The following is a 19,396-nucleotide window of genomic DNA, read 5'->3' as shown; positions in this document are numbered from 1 at the left end:
CCCTGCTCCCTCCCCCCTTTCCCCTCCCGCTCCCCCTCCCATCTCCCCCTCCCCCTCCCTCTCCCCCTCCCCCTTCCATTCTCCTCTCCCCTCTCTTTCTCCCCGTCCCCCCTCCCTCCTTCCCACTCCTCCCTCCCCCCTCTCCTCCTCCCCCTCACCCTACCCCCCACCCCCGCTGCCTATCAGTGGAATCAGTCAGATATTCAATTCCACACTTTTGTTTAACACCATCACCAGTTTCAGGAGGCTCAGTCTGGCTACACAATTCCACTGCATTACACCAAGAATAAAGGGTCAGAGAAAGACACACACAAAAGCAGCCAAAGAGGTTGTTTGTTCACGTGTAACGACAGTCACGGAATTGATCACTGATGTTTGAAAGGAGTTTTCTCTTGTAAATATGTTTATAAATATATTTCCCGCTGTGTAACTGTGCTCTCTGCTGTTCAAAGATGTTCACTGTTGTTGTGCAAAGTGTTTCACTGTTTTTCCTGCTGTGCTCTATGATATAGAGTTTTACAACATGGAAACAGCCCCATCGGCCCAACCTGTCCATGCCGCCCAGTTTTTTACCACCGAGCGATTCCCAATCGCCCGTGTTTGCCCCTCCAGACCCATCTTACCCATGTAACTGTCTCAATTGTTGTTGAGAGATGGTTTCTGCTGTTGTGTAAGATGCTCCGCTGTTGTGTTTCCGGCTGTGTAAATGTTTTTTTTTCTATTCTGTTAATATGGCCCCTGCTCTGCAAATGTGTTCCATGTTGTTTGAGAAGATTCTCCGTGAAGATGTTTCTGTCAGTAAATTGTTGCATGTTGTGTTAAGATGTTCCCCGTTCGTATGCTTTCTTGCATATAAAATTGATTCACTGCAGATTGAGGTTTTTTGGAGAAAAGAGAAGCCGATGTAAATACCTGTCTGCAGACTCCACGGAAAAGCCACAAGTCGTTTAATTGTCAGTGATAATAGGAATAGCAGAGGATGGTTTCGATCCATCGACCTCTGGGTTATGGGCCCAGCACGCTTCCGCTGCGCCACTCTGCTCCGGCAAGTGCCCTTTCTGCTGCCTATCAATATAGTCAGGCAGATTTTCGCTCCTGTATCATTTAATACACGTTCCAGTGTCAGGACGCTCAGCCACTGCATCAAAGCGAGAATAAAACAGAGAAAAACACACAACAGTAGTAAGAGAGATTGTCTGGACACGTAACGACAGGCAAAGGTGATGGGAAACCGGCAAAGCACGGACTTGGAAAATCGATCTCTATTTTTAAAGGAATTTTCTGTTGCAAGTACATATTTGTAAATATATTTCCTGCTGTGTAACTCTGCTCTCTGTTGTTGAGAGGTGCTTTCTGCTGTTGTGTAAAATGTTTCCCTGATGCTGTCAATATCTTTCCGGTTGTATAAATATGATCCATGTTGTGCACTTTTTTAAAATGTTCTGTTAATATATGCCCTGCTCTGTAAACGTGTTCCGTGTTGTGTGAAAATATTCTCCGTGAAGATGTTTTCTGTTCGGCAGAAAGATGATTAACTGGTCTCATAATGTTCCATATTGGGTTAAAATGTTGCACGTTGTGTTAAGATGTTCTCTATTCTTGTATAAAACTCTGGTTAAACTGCAACTGGATAACGATCGCCCAATTTCGACTGCATTTTACCCTCTGTTAGTGAATGTGATTGGGGGATTCAGATTGTATCCAAACATGCACGTGAGTGAGATTTGTTCTGTATCTATCTGTCTCCGGTTGTAGTTGCGAGAGTTTATTTGTTTTATTCATTTCGAGAGGTGGGCATCACTGAAGAGGCCAGCATTCATTGCCAATCCCCAACTGACATTCGAAAGGTGATGGTTTGCTGCTTTCTTGAACGGCTGCAGTCCATGAGGTGTCGGTACAGCCACAGTGCTGTTCGCCATACAGTCTTTCAGAATTTTGCCACTCTGACAGCGAAAGAGCCGCGATGTATTTCCAAGTCAGGATGGTGAGTGGCTTGAGGGGGAGCTTGCAGTGCTGGTGTTGCCATGTATCTATTGCCGCTGTCCTTCGAGATGGTAAGAACATAAGAAATTGGCGCAGGAGTAGGCCATCTAGCCCCTCGAGCCTGCCCCGCCATTCAATAAGATCATGGCTGATCTGATAGTGGTTTAGTTCCACTTACCCGCTCGCTCCCCAAAACCGTGAATTCCCTTATTGATCAGAAATCTATCCACCTGTGACTTAAACATATTTAACGAGGTAGCCTCCACTGCTTCAATGGGCAGAGAATTCCAGAGATTCACTACCCTCCGAGAGGAGAAGTTCCTCCTCAACTCTGTCCTAAACTGACTCCCCCTTATTTTGAGGCTGTGTCCTCAAGTTCTTGTTTCCTTTCTAAGTGGAAAGAATCTCTCTGTCTCTACCCTGGTAGAGGTGGTGGGCTTGTGGGTGCAGTCTAAGAAGAGTAGATGAAGAAATATTGCTCCCATTGCCTGAGGAGAGAAGGATCACTTTTAATGTGCAGAGTATTTAGGACCTGGGATGCACTGCCTGAGAGGGTGGCAGAGGCAGCATCAAATCAGGGCTGTCAAGGAGGAATGGAATCAGCACCTGAAGTGAAAGGATTTCCATGGTTATGAGACAAGGACGGGAAAGGGATGAGCTGAGTTGTTCTTGTACAGACCAGCATAGAGACAAAGGGCCGAATGATCTCCCTCTCTTTGCTGTATCCATTCTAAGATTCGAGGTGTATGAGTGTTGGACTCATTCTGTATCGCTCTGTCTCTGGTGCGACATATGTGTGTGATGTTCATTATGAATCTCTCTGAGAGACTTAGCAAATCTGTACACATTCTATCTGGAAGGTACATAATTGAAACAGGGCCTTTGTTCTAATTAGTACATGATTCCACACTATCCTCTACTAAAACTCTTCAACGTAACATCATCTGCTTATCTCTGAAATTCATTCTCCATCGTCTCATTACCGAGATTTTCCTTTCGTACATCTGTGCTAGTCGACTCAACTGCTCCAGGTAATAGCAAATTCGAAGTCATACTGACTGCATTTAAAAGTACATTAATATTGATTTCTCTATGGAATGTAATGCCGATATCCAATCATTAACTCCTGTTTGATCTGTCTCTGCAACAACGACAGTTAAGATGCATTTTTCCGCTCTACTGCAGTTCTGTATTGCGGCCAATGGATGTCAGCACACTCTGGTAGGCTGAAGTTCAGACATCAGAGAGGGACACAACAGACAAGAATTGTTCACATCATATTGAACCTAGGACTGCGCAATTTAGAAATACTAAATCTTTTGGCCATTTCATTTTGAAATCTACCAGTACGCTGCTTCCCTCTGTATTCGTCATTTAAATCCTGATAAACGAGCAAGGCTATGCTTATAATTGAATGTATTAGTGTCGGTTCGCATTTTATTTGGAACCAAATGGCATTTGAATCATTAGCTTAGTTAGAATTTCATTCAGCAACAGTTTAATTATTAGTACAAACCTATTAAAGCATATTTTTCAGAAAGTTTTACCTGTTTCTGATTGGGGATATTATATAGAGAGAAATTTGCTTTTCATAATATATATTACTGACCTATATCTGGGTGCTTAGGTTTCGATCTCAAAATTTGTCAGTGGTGCAAAATTTGAAAATATTATGATTTTTAGTGAGGAGGATATTGATAATCTGCAAGAAGATATAGACAGTCTGGTGGAATGGGCAGACACGTGACAGATACAAGTTAATTAATGTAAGGAAGTGTGAAGTGATGCATTTTGGTCCGAAGATCGAGGAGAGGTGATATAAAATAAAGGATACACCTTTACCCGTCCTAATCCCCATTGCACCTTCACCATGCCAAGATTCCACAGTCTATTCACCCATCACAGAACCCATTGAATATCCAGCCTGCAGTCTACATTGCACAATCTACTTGCACATTCATCATTCAACATTTTACACTCCCATTTTCCGATGTACCTTCACCTTGCAACATCTCCCTGCGCCGTCTCACAAGCCAGCCAACGTCGCACCTCCACTCTGTCCATTGCCCATGCTAGGCTTATCCTGCCCAGTCCGCATTGTGTTTTATTTTGCTCAGTTACAATGCCCAGATTGCACAACGTTCCAACTTTTATATTCTCCATTAATAATAAATGAACAAATAGAACCATCCCTTGATTAAACACTGTCACCTTTTAGTGGGTGAATTTCATGAAGTCCTGTGTGTGGTTCCCTCCTTGACCTTGATGCTTCTGTACAAATGTAGTCAAAGGAAAATTATCCAAATATATCTTCAATTCTCCTGCTCATTCACAAGGAAATGAGCGGGTGATGGATACAGTTTCAATAGTAGCTTTAAAAGATAGAGAATGGATTTACAAATTTAAAATCCAAGGGAGAGATCAATGCCTGGAGTTGTTTTCAGGCTGTGGCGACGAGAATAACAATGCACATTTTCAATTTGAATTGTTCAAAATACTAGAATGGAATATCTATTTTGGATGAAAGGAAACTTTAAATTGTGCAACTGTGCTGTGCTTCAGCGGCTTGTCATATAGTCATAGCGGTTTACAGCATGAAAACAGGCCCTCGGACAACTTGTCAATGCCGCCTTTTTATCAAAACGCCAAAGCTACTCCCAATTGCCCGCATTTGGCCCATCTCCCGCTATACCCATCTTACCCATGTAACTCTCTAAATGCTTTTTAAAAGACAAATTTGTACCCGCCTCTACTACTGCATCTGGCAGCTTGTTCCAGACACTCACCACCCTCTGTGTGAAGGAAATTCCCCCTCTGGACCCTTTTGTATCTCCCCCTCTCACCTTACAGCGATGCCCTCTCATTTTAGATTCCCCTACCTTTGGGAAAATATATTGACTATCTAGCTGATCTATGCCCCTCATTATTTTATAGACCCCTCAGCCTTTGACAGTCCAGAGACAAAAGTGCCAGTCTATCCTGCCTCTCCTTATAACTCAAACCATCAAGTCCTGATAGCATCCTAGTAAATCTTTTTTGCACTCTTTCTAGTTTAATAATATCCTTTGTATAATAGGGTGACCAGAACTGTATACAGTATTCCAAGTGTGCCCTTACCAATGTCTTGTACAACTTCAACAAGACGTCCCAACTCCTGAATTCAATGTTCTGACCAATGAAACCAAGCATCCCGAATGCCTTCTTCACCACTCTGTCCACCTGTGACTCCACTTTCAAGGAGCTATGAACCTGTACCCCAAGGTCTCTTTTACAGGAATCTCCATTCATCCATCACCTGCTGAGCATATCCAGCATTTTCGGTTTTTGATTCTGGTTTCCAGCTTCCAGCTTTGCGTTGTGTTCTGTGCAGGTGTTTAACTGGAACAGGGAACAGATTCTGATCAGCGCTGTGACAGATAGAGTAGAATGTGCCCCCGACTATCAAGCCTGTGAGATTATATTCCGAGCTGTCCACGAGAATAAGGAAGAGAAAGAGGGAGGATCATTCTGTGATGGACAGATTTCATGTACAAAGGACAAAATGGTCTGTATTCCCACAGCTGTTTTAACAGACATAAGATGTAGCAACATGACTTGCAAATAATAAAGTCCCTCTTCACAGTCCTTGACTTTTTAACTACGAGATTGTTGAACTTTCCACATTGTCAAAAATCCATATATGGACAAGTAAAGCAAACTTCCAGCATGTGGCGCTTTGGGTAGCGCGTTAGACAGCTAAATAATGGCAAGTCAGCCATTCAAAGGTTGTGGGTTTCAGGCCCACCAGAATCGGACTTGGGGTCCCATTAGTCGAAAGCAGGTTGCTGCTCCGTTGATGTGATTCAGCTTCGGCACCGACATTTCCTGCTCTGCCATCTCTCCATGCTGCTTCTGTTTATTGGCTCCCAGGGAAACCACTGACTCAAAAATAAATCGCAAACCCCGGGAGCATTTTTAAAGTGTGACACGACGTTCGCTGGTTGGGTTAGAAATAGTAGCATCTTTTTCAATTAGATATTTCGCTTCTTTTGAAGATCACGAAGATTAAACAACACACACGTGCAACAACAACAACTTATAAATAACTACAATCAATAAATAAATATCAGTGCCCTGCAACCTGGTGGTGTTATTCTGACGTGTCTGCTGCGCTTGTCCTTCTAGGCTGTCGTGGTCGTGGGTTTGGAAGGTGCTGGCAAAGGAGTCTTGCTGTGTTGCTGCAGTGCATCTTGTAGATGGCGCAAACTGCTGCCATTGTGTGTCGGTAGTGGAGGGAGTGAAGCTTTATGCATGGGAAGCGAATGAAGTGGGATGCTTTGTCCTGGCTGGTGCCAAGTTTTTGCAGTGCTGTTCAAACTGCATTCATCCAGGCAAGTTATCTCAGGAAACCAGGTGCTCCGGTTTCCTCCCACAGTCCAAAGATGAGCAGGTTGGGTGGATTTGGCCATGCTGGATTGCCCCTTGGTCACCAAGGTGTTTGTATCGGTAGATTAGCGGGGTGGATGCGTGGTTCTGCGGGAATAGGTCCTGTGTGCGATTCTCTGTCGGAGAGTCGGGATAGACTCGATGGGCAGAATGGTCTCCTTCACCACTGTCGGGATGGTGTGATTCTAAGGCGATTTGACTCTGTTCGAAATTCCCTGAGAAAACAATGGAACGCTATGTTTGTAGAACTTGGAGAATTGGATTTACTGCAAATTAAATGTTTTTTTACTGCAAGATGATGAAAGTACCTGGATCACGTCAATAAATAGTCAAGATATTCGAGGAGACTCTCGAACTATGTTTTTTTATCGTTGTAGATTATCCACTGTGAAGGGAAAGACAAAATTGACAAGCAAGAAATGGATATTGCGACTTACGTAGTTGCAAAGTTCACTGGAAAGGAATCAGAGGATCTGAATCCAGAATCTTCTGATTTACTAAATCGGTGCTTTAACCAACTAAGCCACAGAGCCTGATACCGCTCTTCGAGGGTACATCAGAATGCTGGAAATACTTTCCAGATCTGGTGGTATTAGTGAAAAAAGAGATATTACCAGATCTGTAACGTACCTCTGAAAATAGAGATAGTTCACATTTCAGATGCAGACCTTTCACGGGAATGACCGGTTCTCTCTCCAAAGATGCTATGGGATCTCGGATAGATTCATGAAAGAAAAATAACTGAATCCGACAGTGGCCCATCGAGACTGCACCGATTTCCCTGTAAACCTTTCAAATCCGCCTTTCCCCGACACCCGCCCACCAGGGTCTCAGGGGAGGTGCTCCTTAGGAATTCACAAAAGAAAGCACATCAGAGGGAATCACACAAATCACTCAGTGAAACACTTCCACTAAACATTGAGAGTTTTATCGTGAGCTTGGTTCCACTTACTGTTTTCAGACACACATCTGGTATAAAAGTAGCCGTGTTCAGGATGTGATTCACACACAGTTTTCTGCTCTGAAGGCAGTTGTGCTCCTTCTGTGGCACGAGGTGATTTTTTAAAAAGTACTTTATTCATACGGGATATGTGTGCCGCTGGCGCGAGAAACATTTATTGTCCAAATTAATAATCTTTGAGTAATTGGCGATGAATTCATTCTGGTGCCGCTGCAGTCCATGTGGTATATGTACACAGACACTCCTGTTCGGGAGGGAGTTGCAAGATTGTGAGTCAGCCAGGGGAACGGTGATACATTTCCAAGTCAGGATGAAGTGTGTCTCGGAGTGGAACTCACAGGTGGTCGTTGTTTCTCAGCATCAGCTGCCCTTGTGCTGCCAGGTGAGAAATTTCTTGGGTTTGGATGCTGCTTCGCGAACGAAAAATCACTGTCAGGAGTGGGATTTGAACCCACGCCTTCCAGAAGAGACTGCGACCTGAACGCAGCGCCTTAGACAGCTCGGCCATCCTGACTACATTAGCCAAGTGTAAAATTTCTGCACAAGTCGATCTGAATTCCACCTTTATTGTCATTACATTTATAACTCGATGTATTTTTCCATTTTTGAACCCTAACCAGAGTCCTGTATCTGAGTCCCATCCTTTCCCAAGCCGCCGGGGGCTGAGGAGCTTCTCATTGCTGGATTGCGCTGTTTGCTCAAATCAACAAAGACCCAATTCCCGCCCTACCTGTTCCTTACACGAAGGTGTTGAGAGTGTCAGATCTGAGCAACGTGAAGTATCCAATCGGAGAGTTATATCCTGGCGACAGGAATATCTCTCCACAGCTGCTTTCGGAGCTGCTGAATATTTCCAGCATTTCCTCTTTCTGATTTTGTCCCTTCATTACAGGAGTTCATTTACTGACAACCCAAAACTTGTCTCGAGGGCGCAGGTCCAGACATACCTTTTCTGTGATCTTCACACAGACAAGTTCACTCTTCACTTTCCAACTCACAAGCTTTAAAATCGGCTGCTTCCACACTCAGCACCCTGCGGCATTGCCTTCAACCCTCACCCCACCCTCCACCCGACCACCAGGGTCTCAGTAGTACAAATGCTTCTTGGGAATTCACAAAAGCAAGGGGATCACAGTGTTTGTGAGGGAATATTAAAGGTTAATCCACACTCACAAACGGACTGATTATGTGAGAATCTCTCTCTCTCACGTACACACACACAGACCACCACCACCACCAAGGCAAATGGTGAAATTTCATCAATTAAGAACATCTGGGATTAAAAGTCTGACGACCATGGATCGATTGTCAAAAGGAAGACAACTGCTTCACTAATGTCCTTTAAGGAATGAATATTTTAACTGGTTTGGACCTAAATGGGGCCCCCGACACACAGCAACTTTGGTGACTCTAAGCTGCCCTCTGAGGTGACCTATCAAGCCGCTCAGTTCAAGGGAAATTTAGGATGGGCAATAATGCGGGCCCAGCCAGCGACACCCACATACCAGAAATGAATAAACAACATAAATCGGTGAGTCAAAATGAGGGGATACAGAAACTCAGTTGCAGTACCAAAAGTTGAAAGAGACAGAATTCATTGAGAAACCATGTTTCAGTTCCGGAAGCTGACAGTCAGAACAAGTCACTTCTCCACGCACAGTTTAACTGATCGAATCAGAAAGATCCCAATCTTCATTGAGCAGCAGATAATGCAAAACACAGTCTGAATACAGACAGATGCACCAGAAAAAGCATTCCTTCTGGTTGCATCACAGCTTGGTGCGGCTCCTGCTCTGTCCAGGACCGCAAAAAATCTACAAAGTGTCGTAAACAAAGCCAGTTCATCACGCAAACCAGTCTGCCATCCATTGACACGCCGCATTGCCTTGGAAAAGCAGCCAGTTGAAGCAGCCACGCACCGTGGACAGATTATCTTCCCCCGGCTTCTGTCGAGAACTGGATACAAAAATCTGACGGCAGGCACGAACCAAGTAAAGAACAGCGTCTTCCTTGTTATCATCAGAATTTTGATTGGACCTATCTCGTATTAATTTGATCTTTCTCTACATGTTGCTGTGACTGTAACTCTACATTGTGCGCTCTCTTCTTTCCTTCGCTATGTATGGTATGCTTTGTCTGCGTAGCATGTAAGAAACAATACTTCTCACTGTGTACTAATGCATGTGACAAGAATAAATCAAATGAAATAAAATCAAAGAATATGACACAGATATAAAGATAAAGTCACCGTAGTTGCAAATGACCAGAGGCTGCTTTCCGCCTCAAAAGGGAGAGCTTACTTGTGGCGATTTAACCCAAGGGTTACCATACCTCAGGCGACAGGCAATGCTTGGAATATCTAATGTGCGATCGAATAGTACATCTGGATTTTCTTTGCAGAAAATTTGTATCAAAATCCTGATGTTGTTTTTAAATCCGGGGATAATATACGGCTGTTACAAACTGCCCTGCCACCTTCAATGATTTGTACACAGGTCCATATATTTCCCGCTGTTCCTGTTTCCCCTTTTGGAATTATATCATTTATTTTGTATTGTCTCTTTGCGTTCTTCCCACCAAAATGAATCACTTAATCCGCCACATGTCCTCCCATTCCACTAAGCTGTCTGTGTCCTTTCAGAGTTCGACTGGAATTTCTGTAGCTCTTTTCAGAACCAAAGGGCGTCCCAAATCATTTCACTGATAATAAAGGATTTTTGAAATATAGTCATTGTCCAATTGCTGAACTTTTGAACTGTCTGTTCGATACGTCAGAAATTCCCATATGGGGATGGGGAATAAGTGCACCAGGTGTGGCTCTGTGACGCAACGGATAGTGTGTTAGATTCCTCGTCATTGTCTGGCGAGACAATCAAAGGTAAACTTTGAAGAAATCAGCTGTTCATAAACTGGTTTGTTAGATGTTGGTTATAGTTGCGATGACCGAGTTGTTCAGGCGTTTGATTTAAAATCTAACGTGGTTCACCGCGCATGTTCAAGCCCCCAGGGTTTCGAGAGTGGATGAAACTGTTCATTTTCTTTTATCACCTCCAGAGGGCTGATCACTGACTGGAAAACTGATCGCCATTCCTTTTGGATTTTGTGAAGATATCGACGAAATATTGAGTGAGCAGATGGAAAAGAAGACGATAACAATGTCTGTTTGACTTCTGTATTTTGGGAGCCGATCGTGGCTCTGCGAGGAGAAAGGGGTGAGGTCAGAGGTGCGGGAGATGAATAGGGCACGGTTGAGCGCCCAACCAAACACCGAGGGTCGGGGTGGAGGCACCTTGGTTTCAGGAAGTTGGAGTCCATGTCAGGAGCGCCGATTTGGAAAGAATCTTAGAATCATAGAAACCCTACAGTGCAGAAGGAGGCCATTCGGCCCATCGAGTCTGCACCGACCACAATCCCACCCAGGCCCTAACCCCACATATTTTACCCGCTAATCCCTCTAACCTACGCATCTCAGGACTTTAAGGGACAATTTTTAACCCGGCCAATCAACCTAACCCGCACATCTTTGGACTGTGGGAGGAAACCGGAGCACCCGGAGGAAACCCACGCAGATACGAAGAGAATGTGCAAACTCCACACAGACAGTGACCCGAGCCGGGAATCGAACCCAGGACCCTGGAGCTGTGAAGCAGCAGTGCTAACCACTGTGCTACCGTGCATCAGGGTAACAGCTCCGACTGAGGTGAACAAACTAGGAGAATGGGGATGGCGTCCTTACAGGGAGCGGGGTATGAGGATCTGTACTCGGCGTGTGAGTCGGTGGGGCTTTAGTTACTGGTGGTCAGTCTATCTAGAATTGGAGGCAGACAGGTCAAGGAAGGGAAGGGAAGTGTCGGATTTGGACCATGCGAAAATACGAGGGTAGAAAATGGAAGCAAAATCGCTATTTTTTCCAGGCGCAGATGAGAGCAGGAAGCAGCACCGATACAGTCATCGACGTAACGGAAAAAGAGTTGGGGGGTGGGAAGAGGGGGTGGCGGGGTGGGGGGGGGGGCGGTGGCGGTGGCTGAACAGGATTGGAACCAGAAATATTCCACATACTCCACAAAAATCACTCACTTTCAGGCGCGTAACCGGAGCCGAACGGTGCCTTTTGTGATGCTATCTGAAGATTACAGTTTCCAACCCAGTCACTTTGTACAGAAATCTGGTGGAACCTCCTCAAAACTGAGCCTGTTGACTGAAATCCACTATTTCTTTCAGAAATTGCAGGGAGCTTTCTCAGAATTACTTCCCTTGTAACTTTGTCCGTTTAATTCTCATTATCTTAGAAGTTTTGATCCGAACAATTCCACAATATCTGTTTGATCTGGATAAATTATTGATGTTCCCAACTCGAACAAAATGAGGTTTAATAATGAGCTGAATGAACTGTTTTTGTTCACAGGGATGAAAGGTTATGTCACTGGGCTGGCAATCCAGAGGTCCGGACTAATATTTGGGGACACGGAGTAAATCCCACCACGGCAGCTTGCAAAATTCAAATTCACGGATTTAATACATAGAAACATGGATAGAAAACAGAAACAGGAGTTGGCCATTCGGCCCAAATAAAGCGGGAATTGAATGCAAGCTTCAGAAATGGCTGCCTTGAAATTTCCGTCGATTGTTTTCCAGAGACAACATCACAGAACAACAGAGAACATGTCACACAACAGGACACGCCTTTACAGAACCGAGAAAACTTCTGCTCAAGATGGATCATATTTACACAACAGGGAACACATTTACACAACAGGGAACACATTTACACAACAGGGAAGAATTTGACACAACCACAGTGAAGATCTGTCAACGACAGAGTCACCGTTCCACAACGGAGAGAACAGTTACACAGCACAGAACACAGTTAAACAGCAGGAAATAGATTTCAAAACAGGGCCTGGCTTTGTGTAACAGAAAACAGCTTTTCAGAAATAATCATGTTTTCCATCTCAGTATCTTGCTGGTTTGCTCGGCACCTTTTCTGTCTGTCATTGTGTGTGTATCCTGATAGTCTCTACTGCTTTTCTGTGTGTCTTTCTCTATCTGTTACACTCGAGGTGATGTCATGTGTTATTGTCCAGCCAGGGTGTGCTTCCCACCACGGAGGTTGTTGTTTTAAATCAATAGATGTCCAAAGATGTGCGGGTTCGGTTGATTGGACAGGTTAAAAATTGCCCCTTAGAATTCTGAGATGCGGAGGTTAGAGGGATTAGCGGGTAAATATGTGGGGGTAGGGGCTGGGTGGGATTGTGGTCGGTGCAGACTCGATGGGCCGAATGGCCTGCTTCTGCACTGTAGGGTTTCTATGTTTCTATGTTTCTAATAGTTGTCGGACTGCCGCGCAACAATCATAGGCAGGAAGCGATTATGTTTTGGAGCAGAGTGTCGCAGCGGAAGCGGCCCGTAACCAAGAGGTAGATGGATCGAAACCACCCTTTGCTATCGTGTTTTCACTCGCATCAAAAAGGCATATTCGGCTGCTGTCCAATAGAAAATCTGGATTTTCTCGGCAGCAAATTTGCTTCGTCATGTTGATTTGTGTTACCGTGAGTGGCACAGCGCATTTGTCCCAGGTTTAGTTCAGTTGGCTGTGCAGCAGATTCAGCCAACAGCTCCCGATCATTTCCCGTATCGGTTGAGATTATTGATACAGGCCCCGCCTTCTCAGCCTTGCTCCCCGCCTGAGATGTGAATCCTCCGGTCAAATCACCAGAAGTCAGCTCTCCCCGAGATGTCCGCTGAATCATCTCGGACCGTGGACGTTGCTTTAAATTTACAAACAGCAAAAATATGACCTGCTCGTGGAAACCGGAGGTATCCCTAAAATATCATTTCATCATAATTTTGAAATGTATCATTTCGCGAACATTTGCAAACAATCAACTTTCCCCGGATGCAGAGTGCAAAGACCAACTGCAGAAATCCTCCAGGAGCCTGACGTGAATTAAACACGCAACCTTCTGACCTGGAGGGACCTGATAAATTAACTGTCTCCCTCTTTACTTTCTATGGATTTACATCGAATGGAAGAGTTACAACGAACCGAGATTAACGAGAGAGCAGGAACACAACATTGTCCTGCGGGAGAAATGTCCTCTTGTTGCGGGTGTTAAGAGCACAAGAGCTGGTTTGGGGGAGTGGAGACGCATGCCGAGGTGGCCGAGTGGTTAAGGCGATGGACTGCTAATCCATTGTGCTCTGCATGCGTGGGTTCGAATCCCATCTTCGTCGTAGGTGCATTTTCTCCGTCTTCGTATTGACCCACTGATGACTTATTTTGAGGTTTCCGAACAAACGTGAAGTTTCGACCGAGTTCTGCAGGTATTTGGGGTGAATAATCCAGCACCATTCCATATTCCTCATCCAAATGAGAAACTCAATTCAAATCAGGACACCAGCTTTGGGCAGGCGTTTGCCACCAGGAGAACATGTGGTTTCAGAAGCTCCAAAACAGGCTCCAGCTTCATTTGAGGCACCAGTTGCGGATTTTGTCTTTCCAGAATCGGACGTTCCGCCATGAAAATTAGTGCCGGGTTAGGTGGAATGGTCATGTTCAATTGCCCCTTACTGTCACGAGCATGAGCATGTTAAATATGTGGGGTTACGGGCCTGCATGGGATTGCTGATGGCGCCGGCTCGATCAGCCGAATGAGCCGAATGGCCTCTTTCTGTACTGTAGGGATTCTATGAATTTCAGGGCGACAGTTTCACGTCTTTGAGAATTTCTCCAACTGTTCTCGGATAAGATTAAAACTTCTAACCAGTCAATGCCTGTTTGAGGACTGGCAAGGAATAGGGCTGACATTGAATAGGTTCATATTGAATTAGTTACAGCAAATTGATTCTTTAAGAGGTGTTGGTGCAATGCTTTCACAGAGACTGTCATAGTGCCTTTTTTTGTTCAGTAATTTTGTTAATCTACTTGGAGCGGGTGCAGTTTGTCAACATCTGTGCCTCTTGCTTGGCCACCTCTGTGGGCAGCAGCAGCTCCAAGAGTCAAGTGGGCGAGGGTGGTGACTGTGTGAGCATTCGATCAAGGTTCCTGGCCATCACATTGGTGACTTATTTAATTAGCTATCGCAGGTCAGAACAGTACAGAACAGGACATCTGAAATGAAATTCATTCAAGATTCTCATTATTCATGAGTTATTAATGGAAATATTTATTCGATTTGCTTCCTGTGTAAACTTTGTTGCAATGAAAGAATAGGCCTCAAAGCTATTCAATGAATTCTCAGTCAGAAACAACAGTTAAAAGGGGTGTTAAACTGTGCAGAAAAACGCGACAGCCAAGATCAGTTTACAAATTGTGTTATGGACACACCTTCGTGAGCAACGAAAGTAATTCCGTAATTATAACTAATGAAAATAACAACCTATTTAACAGAGTAAGCGATGGTGGTGTAGTGGTGCGCATGGTTGCTTTCCAAGCAGTTAGCCTGGATTCGGTTCCCGCCCTGAGCACTGGTCATTTATTTCGGTCCTTATCTACGGCCTCTTGCGTTTCAAATCATGTGGTCAAAAACAGTTCAAACGCAGCATTTGCCGGAAATGAAACAAAAAAGGACGTCCCGTTTAAATATTATTTATTCGGACGGAAAATTCCGCTTCAAATTCTCTCTGCAGAAAAAAATATTGAGGAGGAAGAAGTCTCTCTGCTAATGAATGAGTTCTCAGTCAGAGACAAAGATATAAAGTAACGGGAACCGAACACAGTTGACCTCCCTGACTGTGATCTCAATAATCCTGATGAAGTCAATATGAACGTTACTGAGGTCGTTGCATCGACTGGCCAATAAACAGCTCCGATGGCAGGGTGGTTCAGGCGTTCGACTTGGAATCTAAATTTGCTTTGATTGGAGACTTTTTTAACCGAAAGAACAGGCCTCAAAACTATTCAATGAGTTCCCAGGCAGGTACAATATTAAAAAGTAGGCTTAAACTGTCCAAAAAACAAGGGTGAACAATTTCAGTTTACAAAATGTGCGTCAGGACCACCTGGTGTCTGAGGAAATCGGCAACTAAGGCACTTCCGTAATTATAACAAATGTAAATAACCATCGTTTAAGCATAGCGAGTGGTGGTATAGTGGTGAGCATAGCTGCCTTCCAAGCAGTTGACCCGGGTTCGATTCCCGGCCATCGCATTGGTAATGTAGGGGTTATGACTTTATTTTGTGGACAAAATAAAATTCGAACGCGGCAATTGCCGATAAATACGCTTCCCCTTCTAACTTTATTTATTTCGGACCGAGAATTCGGTTTCAATTTCTTTATCCTGAAAACAATGGTGAAATAGAAGAATAATTGAACAAATGAATTCTCAGTCAAACATAAGGACACCAAATAAAAATAGAGGAACACATGTCAGCTCACACACTGCTCACTGCACAATCCTGGTGCTTGATGAAGTTAACATGAACATCGCTGAGGTGATTACATCATTTTGAGAGATAAGCAGCTGCGTTGGCCGAGTGTTTAAGGCGTTGGACTCAAAACCATCGATTCCTCGCGAAGGTTCAAACTCTGTGCGCAATGAGCGAGATTGGAAATGTTTAATTGCCTTCTCCAGGGCAGCCCATGATATTGAATTCTAATTTACTGTGGGCTCTTTCTATAAAGACCGGGAACTGTGCTGGCATCGACAATATAGGCCGAATGGCTTCTGTGCTATAACTTCCATGAGAAAAATCATGACTTGAGAAGAAAGAAAAAGAGCAGCACAAGGACAAAACAAGGTCTTATTTCAGAGAATGATTCTTGTGTCATGACACACAAGACATAAGTAATACACTTCATCAGAATACATTGAATGAATGAGAATTTCAAAATGCTGCTTAGATGATGAAATATCATGTTCATTCAAAACATGCTACAAGCTGGACATTACTGGGCGTTCGGTATTCCTGCTTAAAACAGTTTGGAAATGGAACGAACATGTGGAACATAAGGAAGAATAATCATATTGGAACGTTAGTAAAAGAGGATTATAGACAATCATAAGACATCAGGAAATTTCACGTTAGAATTAATTTCAAAATGTCTATGGATTAAGTGGTCACTCAGCCCAGGACTCCAAACACAAGCGAAAAAGTGATGGAATATATTCAGATATTAGAGAATTCTGCAACCAAATCGATGTTGCTTTAAAATCTCCCAATAATTTCTGACAGATCCAACCGAGCTGGGCCGCTCATTGAGAAAGCAGCTGTTGCCATGTTTACGCATCAGATGTATTTCTGGCAGAAAATGATATCCGAGAGTGTGTGGAAAATGTGTGTGAGAGTCAGAACTGGGTCCGAAATGAAACCAGTGGTGTCGGCACAGAGCAACTGAAAGGAAGAGAGCGGATGGTGCAGAGACAAGCTGTTGTCAGCTCCCGGATCCTCCAGCTGTGTTTCTCTCTCCTAACAAACTCTCCCACTGCAATTAAAATTAGACTATCTAGATTCTCAGACTGACTTATTTCTGTTACTGAAATCCGAACGTTTCCTGTCGTGAAAATTCCATCTGAATTCAAGGCAGCAATTCCCACTTCAACCCGTTTCTTTGCTGCATTGATCGCGCTTTTGTCGACTGAAACCTTAAAATCGACCCAAACTTTCCCTTAAATTCTCTCTTCAGGTCTGAGCAGCGCGATCCAATGACAGGAGAATCTTGTGATTTGACACAAGACGGACTGGGAAATCAGCCGCTGAGAGCGGACACACAAACACAGTAACATTAGTCTAACCCAGCCGCCCCTTTAGCACACTCTCGCTGACACAGTGTTCACCTCTGCACATTGACAGGTCAAACTGTGTCTCAGATTGACAGCTCCGAGGACAGGCTTTCCTCTCCTCTCGCTCTGTGCTGTGGATTCGGGGAGAATAATTGGAGTTTCCCAGCTCAGTAACTATTAAAGCCTCTGAGGCTGGCGATGCTCACAGTGTCTGTTCCCCAGATTCGGGGGGCTGCAGCCAATCAGAGTTGTGCCTGGTTTAACCCAGAACTGTTTGAAATTATGATCTTGTTCACAAGCTGAATTCTATTTTTTCAGATGAAGATACAGATGGTTTGCACTCAGTCATTAACCAACAAGATCCCCCCTTCATATACAGTTAACGAGTGGGGGTGGAAGGATAGACATGGACAGAGTGAGTTAGGGCGATGATACACAGACGGCCAGACAATGCCTCAGTGGCTGAAATCCTTGTAAATTCCGGCTTTATCCAGAAAGATTCTCTTGGAGATTCTCACTGATATTGTAACAGAGACACATTATTAATCCCACACTCAGGGACAGTGCTGCATTTTGACAGAAGGGATGGGGAGAGGCAATATAAACTGAATGGCCCAGTTCTGAGCAGTGTGCAGGCTCAGAGTGACCAGAGGTTCAGAGAGATCTTGAAGGAGAGAGGCGAGTTTGAGAGAGTTGTCAGGAAGGCGGATTGGATGCTTGGCTTCGGAAATGGAAGCCATGATGTGGAAATGCCGTCTTTGGACTGGGGTAAACACAGTAAGAAGTAAGCCACCAAATAAATCTGTTGGACTTGAGCCTGGTGTTGTGAGACTTCTTACTTCATAAATGGAGGCATTGAGTATAAAAAATGGGAAGTTATGCTCAATCTTTATAAAGCTCTGCTTAACTACAGCTGTTTTAGGTTTGCACCCAGACCCGGTAACCACACTTTAGAAAGTGTGTGAGGGTCCTTCGGAGATTTACTGCTTTGGATCCAGCGATGATGGATTTTAGCGAAAAGGTTTGGCTGGATAATTCGGATTTTCTCTCTTTGCAGCTGACGGGATTGAGTGGTGATGTAAGAGACGTGTAAAAGAGCATAACACATTGAACACAGGCCAATTTGCTGGATTAGCTGCGAGCAGAAGGATTCAGGGACAGGCAGTGAAGATTTAAGACAGGATGTATAGGAGGCATCGGATCCCAACAGCGCGGAAGGAGGCCACTCGGCCCAGACATTCTGCGCCGACTCACCGACGGAGAATCCCTCCCTGCAACCACAAGTAATTACCCTACTAATCCCCCCGACAAGAAGGGTCAATTCAGCCTGCCCAATCCACCTAATCTGCACATCGTTGGGGATGGGAGTAAACCGGAACACCCGAAGGAAACCCACGCACACGGGGAGAACGTGCAAACTCCACACAGACAGGCATCCAAGAATGTTAGTAATGAAATTCAGTTTTCTGCCAGTTACAAACGCTGGGGATTCCCCTTCAACTTGTGGCATCTGGGAATCAGCGAAGCATCCAAAAATAGGACTGACAATAAATATAAACACGGTAGGTATTCACATGGTACTGACATTCTGTGCACCATTGCATCTGTTGACCGCATGGCCTAATGGATAAGGCGTCTGACTTCGGCAATCGTAGTGATGATGCTATCAGAAAATTGCAGGTTCGTGTCATGTCGCGGTCGTTTTATGCAGAAATCTGGTCGAAGTTCCGGAAAAAAACGAAATGTCCTTCTATCGCTGAAAGCTCTGCATTTTCTTGCAAACGTTGCCGGGCGTTATCTGAGAATGCACTTCCTTGTTGTTTTCTTAACTCAATTTTCTAATCTCATTATTTTATTCTCCTCCCAAGAAATCAATCTTATCTTTGAGATCTTAATAAATCATTGATGCTCCCGAATGGAGCAACAGGCTTTGCAGCAAATGGTTTAATCAAATTCTGTGGAGGGAATTCTCACATCCTCAGGAAGAGATTTAATAATGAGCTGAATGAACTGTTTCTGTTTACAGGGATGAAAGGTTATGTCACTGGGCTGGTAATCCAGAGGCGTGCACTAATCATTGGGAAGACGGAGTAAATCCCACCATTGGTGAAATTTAATTCATTGATTAAATCAATCTGGAATTGAAAGCTAGTATCAGTGATAGCGGCCTTGAAACTGTCGCCGATTGTTGTAAAACCTCATCTGGTTCACCAGTGCACTTTAGATAAAGAAGTCTGCCCTCCATGTGACTGCAGACCCAGAGCAATGAGGGTGACTCTTACCTGCCCTCTGAAATGGCCGAAC

General features: G+C 44.3%; 4 non-coding genes across 4 annotated transcripts; 2 read left to right on the top strand and 2 right to left on the bottom strand.

Moving 5' to 3' along the window:
* Positions 1 to 970: 970 nt before the first annotated feature.
* On the bottom strand, positions 971 to 1,042 carry trnam-cau (transfer RNA methionine (anticodon CAU)). Its single transcript has one exon. It is a non-coding gene; the product is annotated as a tRNA-Met (tRNA).
* A 6,757-nt stretch (positions 1,043 to 7,799) lies between these two features.
* trnal-cag (transfer RNA leucine (anticodon CAG)) lies at positions 7,800 to 7,883 on the bottom strand. The gene has a single exon. It is a non-coding gene; the product is annotated as a tRNA-Leu (tRNA).
* A 5,638-nt stretch (positions 7,884 to 13,521) lies between these two features.
* On the top strand, positions 13,522 to 13,603 carry trnas-gcu (transfer RNA serine (anticodon GCU)). The gene has a single exon. It is a non-coding gene; the product is annotated as a tRNA-Ser (tRNA).
* A 1,842-nt stretch (positions 13,604 to 15,445) lies between these two features.
* Positions 15,446 to 15,518, top strand: trnag-ucc (transfer RNA glycine (anticodon UCC)). Its single transcript has one exon. It is a non-coding gene; the product is annotated as a tRNA-Gly (tRNA).
* The last annotated feature ends 3,878 nt before the right edge of the window (positions 15,519 to 19,396 follow it).

The sequence above is a fragment of the Mustelus asterias genome, unplaced genomic scaffold (assembly GCF_964213995.1).
Source record: "Mustelus asterias unplaced genomic scaffold, sMusAst1.hap1.1 HAP1_SCAFFOLD_1091, whole genome shotgun sequence".
NCBI lineage: Eukaryota > Metazoa > Chordata > Chondrichthyes > Carcharhiniformes > Triakidae > Mustelus > Mustelus asterias.
Note: the sequence above shows the minus strand (reverse complement) of the source record. Positions and strands in the feature narration are given on the sequence as shown.